Here is a 15152-nt window from a genome sequence, read left to right as displayed (position 1 = left end):
AAAGACACTTAATGTCTTTAGACAATGCATTAAGCAGTTCTAACACTGCACTACTCATTGTGTGTATTTCAAAAGAGAATACAACCAATGATTAATGTACTTGTTATTGTACTATTAGCTGCTGTGTCTTACTGTGCTTTCTACTTACCGGTACTTGCTGTGTAACACCCCCTCAGGGTGAAGTTGGTCATTTTCTCACTGACCGGATTGGTCACCACACATGAGTAGACAGACTCATCATGTTTGTCCGTCTCAGGGATGGACAGCTTTGCCCCCAGATGCTTCAACCCCCCTGGGCCCCTCCAGCTGAAACTTATCTGGGGCCGGGGGTCTGCAGAGCACAGCAGCGTTACCATGCTTTTTGATGTTGTTGTGGCGCTGGTGTCGTTGACTGCACAGAAAACGCTTGGCTGAGTCACTTCATCTACAAACACAGTAAATTGTATCAAATCATCTTTAAACAGCAGGCTGTGCTAGGGTCCATCACCAGAATGCACCTACTGTAACAACTGCACTGCTATGTTGGCCACTGAAACCAGCAGAGAGGGACTTATAGGCTCGAGTCTGAACGATGATAGGGTTGATCAGGTTTTCTGTATGAGTCCATTCCCTCTCCAGGAAGACTCAGACAGCTCAGTTGTTTTGAGGAGTGACGTGGGTGTGTCTTGATGTGGGTAAAACCATCAGCAGCTTTGATTTGTATCAAAGAAAGAGTAGCCAGAGATCCTCATGATGACACATGCACATTTGTCAGTATATATGCTACTGTGGATACAAACTTACCAATGACTTCCACATTATGATGTGAAAACTGAAATTTCTTATTGACGAGGGCCTCTAACTCATAGGATCCGCTGTCTGCGTCTTTGAGGTCACTGATAGTTAACTCTCCAGAGGGCCAGTCCAGGACAGTCCTGCCGACATATGAGCCATACTCCGTATTCAGTTTGCCATCAAACTCTACCACCTGGTTGCCATTGTGTCTCCACAGGATCTCTTCTAAGACTCCTGTGATGGTGGGGGTCAGTGTGATCGTCCGCCCCAGTCCGCCATACTGCTTGTCAGTCCCCTCCACTGGAGACACAAAACAGAGCATTAGTTGAGCAGGTAACTTTGAGTAGAAATCATGCATTCCCTGGAAATACAGAACCACCCCCTCCACACATGTATGAACACTCACGCACGCACGCACGCACGCACGCACGCACGCACACACACACACACACACACACACACACACACACACACACACACACACACTCACACACACACACTCACACACACACACACACACACACACACACACACACACACACACACAGCTTTCAGATCAGTGGCTGGTAAGGAATGTTTAACAGCTTTACCAAACCTGGCCTCGGTGAATCAGTCTTACTAGGACAAAGTCTTTAAGATAAGATCAGAGATTAGTGAATCATTAACTTGGACATGCAGCTACTTAGTTTTACTATTTTGTGATAAATATAGGACTAACAGGAGATAATGTAGCATACAAAAGTACATTTGTCTAAAGTAAGTGAATAATCCATCAGTCATCATAAGTAAAGTGAGCGGATTGGGCGTCGGGAACATTATTCATGTGGGTGGGTCCAGTTTAAAAACGAGCTCCGTGTTCGGAAGACTCGGCAGGTGTACACATGGATCATACTGTACAGACAACGTTAGACACTGTAGACCATGTTACAAATCAATCAGATGGTAGTAATATATGTATACTTACCAAGAATAGGCCTATAGCACACGGACATTATTAGGACTACTACAATATTGAAGAAATAGGAGGCTGCCATTGCATGTTCACCTTTTCCCGGCTAAAGGCTCTAGAAAGTGAAAGTGGTTTTCCACTTGTCCATAAAAGTGGTTTTCCACTTGTCCATATCCAATGTTCACTTGGAATCAACTCAGACCTTTTACCTCCTTAATTGATTAAGAAATAATGAAGGAATAGCCTACACTGGCCTACACTGTGTGACACATTTGTAATATTTCAAAGATGGAAAATATTGTAAAAGGAATCATGTGAATAAAGATTATTTTGAGATTGACTTCTTGTTGTCCACTATTTGATCCGTTTTTGTATACTGTGCTATCATGCTGATGATGACTAATTACATTAGGCTACAAGAAACTGGTTACTGCTAACTCATATTGAACTTCACTACTCACCACCCTTCACTACTCACCACTGGTACACCCTTCACTACTCACCACTGGTATACCCTTCACTACTCACCACTGGTACACCCTTCACTACTCACCACTGGTGCACCCTTCACTACTCACTACTGGTACACCCTTCACTACTCACCACTGGTACACCCTTCACTACTCACCACTGGTACACCCTTCACTACTCACCACTGGTACACCCTTCACTACTCACCACTGGTACACCCTTCACTACTCACCACTGGTACACCCTTCACTACTCACCACTGGTGCACCCTTCACTACTCACCACTGGTACACCCTTCACTACTCACCACTGGTGCACCCTTCACTACTCACCACTGGTGCACCCTTCACTACTCACCACTGGTGCACCCTTCACTACTCACCACTGGTACACCCTTCACTACTCACCACTGGTACACCCTTCACTACCCACCAATGGTGCACCCTTCACTACTCACCAGTGGTGCACCCTTCACTACTCACCACTGGTACACCCTTCACTCCTCACCACTGGTGCACCCTTCACTACTCACCACTGGTACACCCTTCACTACTCACCACTGGTACACCCTTCACTACTCACCACTGGTACACCCTTCACTACCCACCACTGGTGCACCCTTCACTACCCACCACTGGTGCACCCTTCACTACTCACCACTGGTACACCTTTCACTACTCACCACTGGTGCACCCTTCACTACTCACCACTGATCTCTATAAACTGGTGGACTGGCCCTCTCTCCATACCAGGCGGCTTCTTCACTGGCTTCAATTAATCTATAAAACAATCCTGGGAAAAACACTCCTGCACTTCTTTCACAATGTTTTATTACACACACACACACACACACACACACACACACAGATTTCATTCTGTCAAGTTTATATACAGGTGCATCTAAAAAAAAAAAATTGTGAAAAAGTTCATTATTCTCCACAATTTAATTCAAAAAGTGAAACTTTCATATACTCTAGATTCATTACACATACAGTTACATATTTCAAGCCTTTTCTGTGTTAATGTTGTTGATTACGGCTTAATCCAGTATCTCAGTATCTGTCTATATTACATAATATATTCGAAAATATTACGTAAGACCAATCAAAAACAGGATTTATAGTACAGAAAAGTTGACCTTCTGAAAAGTAATTTAAGTGTTAATTTATGCACTCCTTTTGCACAAAATACTGCATCAATGAGGTGTGGCATTAATTGGAGGGCAACAGTGACACCTGTTGGTTGAAGGCGGTTACTGCACAGTGCCAGGCTTGTTCTCAGGCTTGTCCTCAGGCTTGTCCTCAGTCTTGTCCTCAGGCTTGTCCTCAGGCTTGTCCTCAGGCTTGTCCTCAGTCTTGTCCTCAGTCTTGTCCTCAGGCTTGTCCTCAGGCTTGTCCTCAGGCTTGTCCTCAGGCTTGGTCTCAGTCTTGGTCTCAGTCTTGGAGGTCAAGGACCAGACTGTGGACAAGACTGAGGACACGAATGAGGACAAGGCTCCTGTTAGTCCTTTATTTATCACCTCAGTCTTGTTCTCAGCCTTGTTCTCAGCCATGTCCTTGTCCTCAGCCTTGTCCTTGTCTGTCTCTGGTACTGAAACATAGAACACAGAACAAGCAACACATACGAACATGAGAGGAAGATTAATAATGAGTATTGTGAGATTCACTGAATCGTCAGTCAAAACAAACACTACTGCATAGTGGACTGGTTCACCATTTTGCATTAAAGATCTCTAATATCAAACAGACAGCAACAGAGAAAATGAGGTTAACTGATGCCTCAATATCAAATTGGTATAAAAGTAAAATGGTCTTATTTAACTAAAAAAGAGTGGACCAACAAAACCTTTTATTCGGTTATTGGGATCCGTCTCCTCCTCGGTACCGTGATCGGAACCAGTGCCATTCTGTGAATGCTGAGACTCAGGGCTGGCTGATTGCTGGTCGTTGGGAGCGGGAGGTGATGCCGGTGAGTAGGGAGTTACAGTGTAGTTCTTTGTAGGTGAGGATGCGTACTTTGAATTTGATGCGTTCTTTGATGGGGAGCCAGTGGAGCGAGTGGAGAACAGGAATGATGTGGTCATGGGACCGGGTGTTTGAGAGCAGGCGGGCGGCTGAGTTTTGGACAATCCGTCCGGACTTTTGTACCATTTTGGACCATCTGGACCATCTGAGTTTTGGACCATCTGGAGTTTTGGACCGTCTATGGAGGGAGCGGGAGGTGATGCCGGTGAGTAGAGAGTTGCAGTAGTCAAGGCGGGAGGAGATGAAGGCGTGGATGAGGGATTCGGCAGCGGGGGGGGAGAGGTTGTGAGCCGGGGGGGAGGGGGTGACGATAGTGTCTTGTCCTTGTCCTTAGCCTTGTCCTTGTCCTCAGTCTTGTCCTCGTCTGTTTCTGATACTGTAACATAGAACAACAGAACAAGCAACACATACAAACATGAGAGGAAGATTAATAATGAGTATTGTGAAATACACTGAAGTGTCAGTCAAAACAAACACTACTGCATAGTGGACTTGTTCACCATTTTGCATTAAAGATCTCTAATATCAAACAGACAGTAGCAGAGAAAATGAGGTTAACTGATGCCTCAATATCGAATGGGGATAGAAGTAAAATTGACTTATTTAACTCATAAAGATTGGACGAACAGTACCGGTTTGTGGAGTTTCACTTGTGTTCGGCAATGACTGGTCTTCCTTTGGATCATCATTCTCTGTCAATGGTGTTCCTGTTGAGATCAGACAGAAACGAGGCTATCAAGAGGGTATCATTCATTATAGAGAGTCTGACTTGAAGCTGACTGGAGCAATATAAGATGTCTAATATGCTGTCAAATGTGATTATCAGATGGAAAACTACACGTACCTGCTCTGGTACCTTCATCCAGTTCCACCACTTCTGACTTTCCAGGAAGGTTTGTCTCTGCTGCCAGTCCTACACCACCATGCAGAGAAGATACATGATTAGATGAGACAGTGAACACAGAACAAGCAACACATACGAACATGAGAGGAAGATTAATAATGAGTATTGTGAAATACACTGAAGTGTCAGTCAAAACAAACACTACTGCATAGTGGACTGGTTCACCATTTTGCATTAAAGATCTCTAACATCAAACCGACAGTAACAGAGAAAAGTAGGTTAAGTGATGCTTCAATAACTCATAAAGATTGGACCAACAGTACCGGTTTGTAGAGTTCCACTTGCGTTCAGCAATGGCTGGCTTTCCTTTGGATCTGGTGTTCCTGTTGAGATCAAACAGAAACAAGGCTATCAAGGGGGTACCATTCATTATAGAGAGTCTTGACTTGAAGCTGACTGGAGCAATATAAGATGTCTAATATGCTGTCAGATATGATTGTCAGATGGAAAACTACACATACCTGCTCTGGTACCGTCGCCCAGTTTCACCACTTCTGACCTTCCAGGACGTTTTTTCTCTGCTGCCAGTCATACACCACCATGCAGAGAAGATAAATGATTAGATAAGATAGTGAGGGATAAGTTGGGGATCTCATGAGGGGCTTGGCCCTTCCTGAATACTTAACTGTACCCTTCATGTCCTGAATCTAGAATCAGGTGGCCTGTTCTGATTGTGTCAAACCTGTAGGATGGCCTTACCTCTCTTGTGTTTCATGCGGTACCACAAGACACCCAGAATGCCGACTATCACAACCAGAAGGAACAGGATGGACAGCACGACAGCTAGCACCACTGCAGACGAGCCTTGTTCTGCAGAGAAACACCATGAAGCCTTTTTGCTGATACAGATTTGCAGTGTTGTGGTCATCTTAAACAAGCAGACTGCCAGCCATGTTCAGAGCGGAGAGCTCCACACTGCCAGACTTTTGGGGCATTTTCGCTGAACTTTGAAGACCCACCAAATATTGACTTTTCGGACTACATAAACATTGAACATATCTACCAAAACTTTAGACTCTCTTCTTTCATCAGAAAAAGAAAGTTTGTTTCTAGCCTCTTTGAGTGTTTAGAAATCGGCCGTAGAACATAGGGTGGTTTCAGCAAAAACACCTGATTTTGACCAATAAACAGAGAAAACGAGCTTTTTCTGCAGAACTTTTTTTTTTTTTTTTTTTCTGCACTTTTTCTGTATCATCCGACTCTGAACTGTTTGAAGAGTCGCGCGATGGCCGCGATGCTCCGCGACGCTCCGCAATGCTCCGCGCCGCAATGCTCCGCGCCGCGTTTGGCACATACCCTGATCCGTTTCGCCATTACTACAACCCACAGCAAGCCACTTCCTTCTCCAGGCTTTTATCGAACTACTGCCCCCATCTGGGACCGAAATACATTACACCCAAGTCTGAAATTCACTCGCTAGGTGTAGAACATGTCAATAACGCGATCCCCGCGAAAAAATAAAATAAAATCTATAAGACGCCAATTGGCGTCTTTGGCAGTCAACGTTACTATTCTATAAGACGCCAATTGGCGTCTTTGGCAGTCAATGAGTTAAGCAGTTACAACCCTACACCAGTGGCGGCTGGCCGATAGAGGGCGCTGGGGCGCCGCCCCCACCTTCACAAAAAAAGTTTTTTTTTTAAATAAACATTGTTTATTCACAAAATGCGGCTGATATTCTGTCGGCGCCTATCAGCATTCATTAAAAATCCTCCAATACAATAAACATTTTTATCTGTGTGTGTGTGTAAAACTCACTGTTAAAATACATAGGGGAGAACGCGGGGGCGCCGGTCAATGGATGTCTATGCCAGGACGAATACTTTTCGTTTACACGTGAGCTGTAGCAGCGCTCCAATTGGCTGTCTCTATTTCTTGGCCAGGGCGCACAAATGTGCGTCCTCCTGAATCTCCTGTTGTATTGCAGACAATGCATTATGCTGAGGACTCCCGACTTCCGGTTTTCCGGACTTCGGGCTTCCGGAGTATTTTAAATGAACATTCGTAATGTCTGTCTCTGATGTTCATGGTCAATTAAATCAGCCTATTTTGTGCAACTAATAATGTTCCCGCTAATGGGTTAACCAAGCAGCCTCGCACCTAACGTGCAAGCACCTATCTTCGAACTATTCATAGCAATATGCGCGGAGCAAGGCGGAGGTACGGGTAAACACGGCTCATGTTCTGTCATCAAAGGTAAGAGTTGGTTTTCTTTAACTCAGCTGATGCATTGTTGTGTTTCTGACATGGTCTGGTTGTGTTTCTGACATGGTCTGGTTGTGTTTCTGACATGGTCTGGTTGTGTTACTGACATGGTCTGGTTGTGTTACAGACATGGTCTGGTTGTGTTACAGTCATGGTCTGGTTGTGTTTCTGACATGGTCTGGTTGTGTTTCTGACATGGTCTGGTTGTGTTTCTGACATGGTCTGGTTGTGATACATCATTGAATGTGTTGACCTGCTGTGATGTGTTGACCACCATCACTCTCCATCATCATCCATCATGTGTCTATGAAATAGATAGTACTGTACTACTGACTGCAGCATTCATCTCTGCTCATTGATGTAGCCATGTCACACAGACACATAGTACACATATTCATCTGCTACCTTTATTAACCTGAGTGTAGCTGTGAGGCCTGTACTAGCCTTGTTGACTAGACTTCCTCCTTGTCTGACACTGGGTATTGGACCGTACCGACGTCCATAGACCGGTCACTCTTCCACCTGTGTCTGTAGTTGACAGGGTAACTTCTCCATGGCCCACACGGTCATTTTAAGGGTGAAAGTTGAAATTATACAATGGTTGTAACGCCAGTGCGTGTTTATGCGCGTGCACGCGAAAAAAACCGTGCACGCGAAAAAAAACGCGCTGCGCGGGCGAAAGAGTACCCCCCCGCCACACTGCTGTGCCCCACCCAAAATGTTTTGCACCAGCCGCCACTGCCCTACACAATGTAGTCTGAGTATCTAAAAAAAAGAATGCAGCAACTGTCCTGTAGCCTTGGCCTCTTTAATAATAATAATAATAATAATAATAATAATAATAATAATACATTAGACTTATATAGCGCTTTTCTAGACACTCAAAGAAACTTAATGTCTTTAGACATGCATTAAGCAGTTCTAACGCTGCACTAGTCATTGTGTGTATTTCAAAAGAGAATACAACCTATGATTAATGTACTTGTTATTGTACTATTAGCTGCTGTGTCTTACTGTGCTTTCTACTTACTTGCTGTGTAACACCCCCTCAGGGTGAAGTTGGTCATTTTCTCACTGACCGGATTGGTCACCACACATGAGTAGACAGACTCATCATGTTTGTCCGTCTCAGGGATGGACAGCTTTGCCCCCAGATGCTTCAACCCCCCTGGGCCCCTCCAGCTGAAACTTATCTGGGGCCGGGGGTCTGCAGAGCACAGCAGCGTTACCACGCTTTCTGATGTTGTTGTGGCGCTGGTGTCGTTGACTGCACAGAAAACGCTTGGCTGAGCCACTTCATCTACAAACACAGTAAATTGTATCAAATCATCTTTAAACAGCAGACTGTGCTACGGTCCATCACCAGGCTGCACCTACTGTAACAACTGCACTGCTATGTTGGCCACTGAAACCAGCAGAGAGGGACTTATAGGCTTGAGTCTGAACGATAATAGGGTTGATCAGGTTTTCTGTATGAGTCCATTCTCTCTCCAGAAAGACTCAGACAGCTCAGTTGTTTTGAGGAGTGACGTGGGTGTGTCTTGATGTGGGTAAAATCATCAGCAGCTTTGATTTGTATCAAAGAAAGAGTAGCCAGAGATCCTCATGATGACACATGCACATTTGTCAGCATATATGCCTACTACTGTGGATACAAACTTACCAATGACTTCCACATTATGATGTGAAAACTGAAATTTCTTATTGACGAGGGCCTCTAACTCATAGGATCCGCTGTCTGCGTCTTTGAGGTCACTGATAGTTAACTCTCCAGAGGGCCAGTCCAGGACAGTCCTGCCGACATATGAGCCATACTCCGTATTCAGTTTGCCATCAAACTCTACCACCTGGTTGCCATTGTGTCTCCACAGGATCTCTTCTAAGACTCCTGTGATGGTGGGGGTCAGTGTGATCGTCCGCCCCAGTCCGCCATACTGCTTGTCAGTCCCCTCCACTGGAGACACAAAACAGAGCATTAGTTGAGCAGGTCACTTTGAGTAGAAATCATGCATTCCCTGGAAATACAGAACCACCCCCTCCACACATGTATGAACACTCACGCACGCACGCACGCACGCACGCACACACACACACTCACACACACACACACTCACACACACACACACACACACACACACACACACACACACACACACACACACACACACACACACACACACACACAGCTTTCAGATCAGTGGCTGGTAAGGAATGTTTAACAGCTTTACCAAACCTGGCCTCGGTGAATCAGTCTTACTAGGACAAAGTCTTTAAGATAAGATCAGAGATTAGTGAATCATTAACTTGGACATGCAGCTACTTAGTTTTACTATTTTGTGATAAATATAGGACTAACAGGAGATAATGTAGCATACAAAAGTACATTTGTCTAAAGTAAGTGAATAATCCATCAGTCATCATAAGTAAAGTGAGCGGATTGGGCGTCGGGAACATTATTCATGTGGGTGGGTCCAGTTTAAAAACGAGCTCCGTGTTCGGAAGACTCGGCAGGTGTACACATGGATCACACTGTACAGACAACGTTAGACACTGTAGACCATGTTACAAATCAATCAGATGGTAGTAATATATGTATACTTACCAAGAATAGGCCTATAGCACACGGACATTATTAGGACTACTACAATATTGAAGAAATAGGAGGCGGCCATTGCATGTTCACCTTTTCCCGGCTAAAGGCTCTAGAAAGTGAAAGTGGTTTTCCACTTGTCCATATCCAATGTTCACTTGAAATCAACTCAGACCTTTTACCTGCTTAATTGATTAAGAAATAATGAAGGAATAGCCTACACTGGCCTACACTGTGTGACACATTTGTAATATTTCAAAGATGGAAAATATTGTAAAAGAAATCATGTGAATAAAGATTATTTTGAGATCTTGTTGTCCACTATTTGATCAGTTTTTGTATACTGTGCTACCATGCTGATGATTACTAATTACATTAGGCTACAAGAAACTGGTTCCTGCTAACTCATATTGAACACCACAGTATGCTGATAACCCTTAGAGCAGGGGTCTCTATTGGCTTTAATCTATAAAACAATCCTGGGAAAAACACCTCTACCTCTCTCCTGCACTTCTCACAATGTTTTATTACACACAAACACACACACAGATTTCATTCTGTAAAGGTGCATCGAAAAAAAATTATATCGTGAAAAAGTTCATTATTTTCCATAATTTAATTCAAAAAAGTGAAACTTTCATATATTCTAGATTCATTACACATACAGTTAAATATTTCAAGCCTTTTCTGTGTTAATGTTGATGATTACGGCTTAATCCAGTATCTCAAAATAGAGTCTATATTACATAATATATTAGAGAATATTACATGAGCCCAATCAAAAAAAGGATTTATAGTACATAAATGTCGACCTTCTGAAAAGTATGTTAATTTATGCACTCAATACTGCATCAATGAGGCGTGGCATTAATTGGAGGGCAACAGTGACACTAGGTGGTTGAAGGCGGTTACTGCACAGTGCCATCTGTTAGAGGGGGATAACGAGCTCACGACTCCTCAGTCTCGTCCTTGTCCTCAGTGTTGTAAATGGGAAATTTATTTATATAGCCCCATGCTGTACTTATATAGCTTTCCGCCGTTGGTGTGTGAATGTGTGAATGAGAGGCCTTGTTCTCAGTCATGACCATGTTCTCAGCCTTGTTCATGTTCTCAGCCTTGTTCATGTTCTCAGCCTTGTTCATGTTCTCAGCCTTGTTCATGTTCTCAGCCTTGTTCATGTTCTCAGCCTTGTTCATGTTCTCAGCCTTGTTCATGTTCTCAGCCTTGTTCATGTTCTCAGCCTTGTTCATGTTCTCAGCCTTGTTCATGTTCTCAGCCTTGTTCATGTTCTCAGCCTTGTTCATGTTCTCAGCCTTGTTCATGTTCTCAGCCTTGTTCATGTTCTCAGCCTTGTTCATGTTCTCAGCCTTGTTCATGTTCTCAGCCTTGTTCATGTTCTCAGCCTTGTTCATGTTCTCAGCCTTGTTCATGTTCTCAGCCTTGTTCATGTTCTCAGCCTTGTTCATGTTCTCAGCCTTGTTCATGTTCTCAGCCTTGTTCATGTTCTCAGCCTTGTTCATGTTCTCAGCCTTGTTCATGTTCTCAGCCTTGTTCATGTTCTCAGCCTTGTTCATGTTCTCAGCCTTGTTCATGTTCTCAGCCTTGTTCATGTTCTCAGCCTTGTTCATGTTCTCAGCCTTGTTCATGTTCTCAGCCTTGCTCTTGTTCTCAGCCATGTTCATGTTCTCAGTCTTGTCCTTGTCTGTCTCTGATACTGAAACATAGAACAACAGAACAAGCAACACATACGAACATGAGAGGAATATTAATAATGAGTATTGTGAAATACACTGAAATGGTTAAACACCATTTTGCATTAAAGATCTCTAATATCAAACAGACAGTAACAGAGAAAATGAGGTTAATGGATGCCTCAATGTCAAATGGGGATAGAAGTAAAATTGACTTATTTAACTCATAAAGATTGGACCAACAGTACCGGTTTGTGAAGTTTCCCTTGTGTTCGGCAATGACTGGACAACCTTCTCTGTCAATGGTGTTCCTGTTGAGATCAGACAGAAACGAGGCTATCAAGGGGGTATCATTCATTATAGAGAGTCTTGACTTGAAGCTGACTGGAGCAATATAAGATGTCTAATATGCTGTCAGATATGATTGTCAGATGGAAAAAGACACGTAAAGTAAATCCTGCTCTGGTACCTTCATCCAGTTTCGCCACTTCCAACGTTCCAGGAAGGTTTTTCTCTGCTGCCAGTCCTACACCACCATGCAGAGAAGATAAATGATTAGATGAGACAGTGAGGGATACGTTGGGGATCTCATGAGGGGCTTGGCCCTTCCTGAATAATTAACTGTACCCTTCATGTCCTGAATCTAGAATCAGATGGCCTGTTCTGATTGTGTCAAACCTGTAGGATGGCCTTACCTTTCTTGTGTTTCCTGCGGTACCACAAGACACCCAGAATGCCGACTATCACAACCAGAAGGAACAGGATGGACAGCACGACAGCTAGCACCACTGAAGACGAGCCTTGTTCTGCAGAGAAACACCATGAAGCCTTTTTGCTGATACAGATTTGCAGTGTTGTGGTCATCTTAAACAAGCATTAAGCAGTTACAACCCTACACAATGTAGTCTGAGTATCTAAAAAAAAGAATGCAGCAACTGTCCTGTAGCCTTGGCCTCTTTAATAATAATAATAATAATAATAATAATAATACATTTGACTTATATAGCGCTTTTCTAGACACTCAAAGAAACTTAATGTCTTTAGACATGCATTAAGCAGTTCTAACGCTGCACTACTCATTGTGTATATTTCAAAAGAGAATACAACCAATGATTAATGTACTTGTTATTGTACTATTAGCTGCTGTGTCTTACTGTGCTTTCTACTTACTTGCTGTGTAACACCCCCTCAGGGTGAAGTTGGTCATTTTCTCACTGACCGGATTGGTCACCACACATGAGTAGACAGACTCATCCTGTTTGTCCGTCTCAGGGATGGACAGCTTTGCCCCCAGATGCTTCAACCCCCCTGCGCCCCTCCAGCTGAAACTTATCTGGGGCCGGGGGTCTGCAGAGCACAGCAGCGTTACCACGCTTTCTGATGGTGTTGTGGTGCTGGTGTCGTTGACTGTACAGGAAATGCTTGGCTGACCCACTTCATCTACAAACACAGTAAATTGTATCAAATCATCTTTAAACAGCAGACTTGTTGTTGTTTTGTCAGTTGACAGTTGTTTTGAGGAGTGACGTGGGTGTGTCTTGATGTGGGTAAAACCATTTGTCAGTATTTATGCCTACTGAAAAAAAGAAAAGAAAAAAAAATAGTAATAATAATTCCCACAGGCAGTCAGGTTGCTGAACAGCTGAACCATGCGCACTGCACTTGGCACTTTACACCCTGCACTAAGACCTTTACACCCTGCACTAAGACCTTTACACCCTGCACTAAGCACCTTGTACTGTATTGTTGTTTTGTTTGTATTGTGGACTATGTTTGTTGTGTGTGATACTACAGAGAGAGACGAGGCTGAAGAATTGTCATTGTATTAATACATGACAATAAACTTGAACTTGAACCACTGTGGATACAAACTTACCAATGACTTCCACATTATGATATGAAAACTGAATGTTCTTATTGATGACGGCCTCTAACTCATAGGATCCGCTGTCTGCGTCTTTGAGGTCACTGATAGTTAACTCTGCAGAAGACCAGTCGAGGACAGTCTTGCCGACATATGAGCCATACTCCCTATTCAGTTCGCCATCAAACTCTACCACCTTGTTGCCATTGTGTTTCCACAGGATCTCTTCTAAGACTCCTGTGATGGTGGGGGTCAGTGTGATCGTCTGCCCCAGTCCGCCATACTGCTTGTCAGTCCCCTCCACTAGAGACACAAAACAGAGCATTAGTTGAGCAGGGGGCCATTCCACTAAAGGTGGATCAGTATAGCGGCGATATAAATAAATGCGGCGCTCAGTCAACTCGAGATTGGAATTCAAGCCTCAGGTGATTCCTCGAACGAGGATCAGCCTTGTGTCATCAGTGTTCACAGAAGACAGGCTTACAAATCTTCGATATGGGCGCGTGCACGCAGACATAAAGAGCCCAGAAGAGTCGATCTGTCGAAATGAAGATACTCCACTCTGCAGGGGTACTACATTTGCGCAGCATTCCGAATTATTGATTTTTATGAAGACTGAAAAATAAGATGTAAAATAGTGCAATACTGCCGCAATTAACAAGGCGAGGGAAATGGTTTGGCAAGAAATTGCTGACCGATTAAATGCGTAGGTCATACTAGCCCCAGTTATTGTTATATGTTCATATTTTAATAAATGAATATTACTACTGTGGTGATATCCGCAGCAGGCTACAAACCGTCATATCGCCACAATGGCCTGGTGGTATCGACCGCTGCTATAGGATTTATTCGTCATTTTATATCGGTGGTTCAAATCCCTCTTCAGACGCACTTTTTACTGCATTTCGTTGTCTGAATCTAATCTAAAATCTCATCTAAAAAAGTATGTAGGCTATAAAATGATGGTGCAGGCTAATTTACAAGAACTGACACGATTACAATGGTGTTTGAAGCCTTTGCATGAAATCTTCGGTTAAATGTAAAAAAAAAAAAAAAAAAAACTTAGTCAAGTCTCGAACACACAACCTTTGGAACTCCAGCCGGCTGCCTTAACCACTACGCCAGCCAGACCGCTGTGATGACAGCAATGCAAGTTGAGACAATTACTTCTTTTTTTTTTACACTCTTTTCTTTATTGAACTGTCGATCTATCTATCACACTTTCAAAATATCAAGTTATCTATCACACAATCAAACTATCTATCGATCGATCACACTTTCAAAATATCAAATTATCTATCTATCACACAGTCAACCTATCCATCTATCTATCTCGTGTGAAGTGGGAACTAATATTTCCTAAAAGAGGAACTGTCGTTCGGGATGTAGTTTCCGCCTGTGAGCCTTTTTTGACGCGTGTCTTACCATAGCCTGTGTTTTAGCCTGGTCGCGAGCAGGCTAATTATATCTGACTCAGAAGGAGCTCAACCAAGCAGCGAATTATTTGAGCCACATTGATGGCACCGAACGCAAGCTAACATTTTCGAGGCTTAGAACTTTATCGAGGCTTAGAACTTTATCGAGCTTCGTGGAATACCCCCCAGGTCACTTTGAGTAAAAATCATGTATTCCCTGGAAATACAGAACCACCCCTCCAAACATGTATGTACACACGCACGC

This window comes from Nansenia antarctica, assembly GCF_963989245.1.
Source record: "Nansenia antarctica genome assembly, chromosome: 20".
In the NCBI taxonomy this organism is placed as follows: Eukaryota; Metazoa; Chordata; class Actinopteri; order Argentiniformes; family Microstomatidae; genus Nansenia; species Nansenia antarctica.
The sequence above is the reverse complement of the archived record's forward strand: the minus strand, read 5'-3'. Positions refer to the sequence as shown.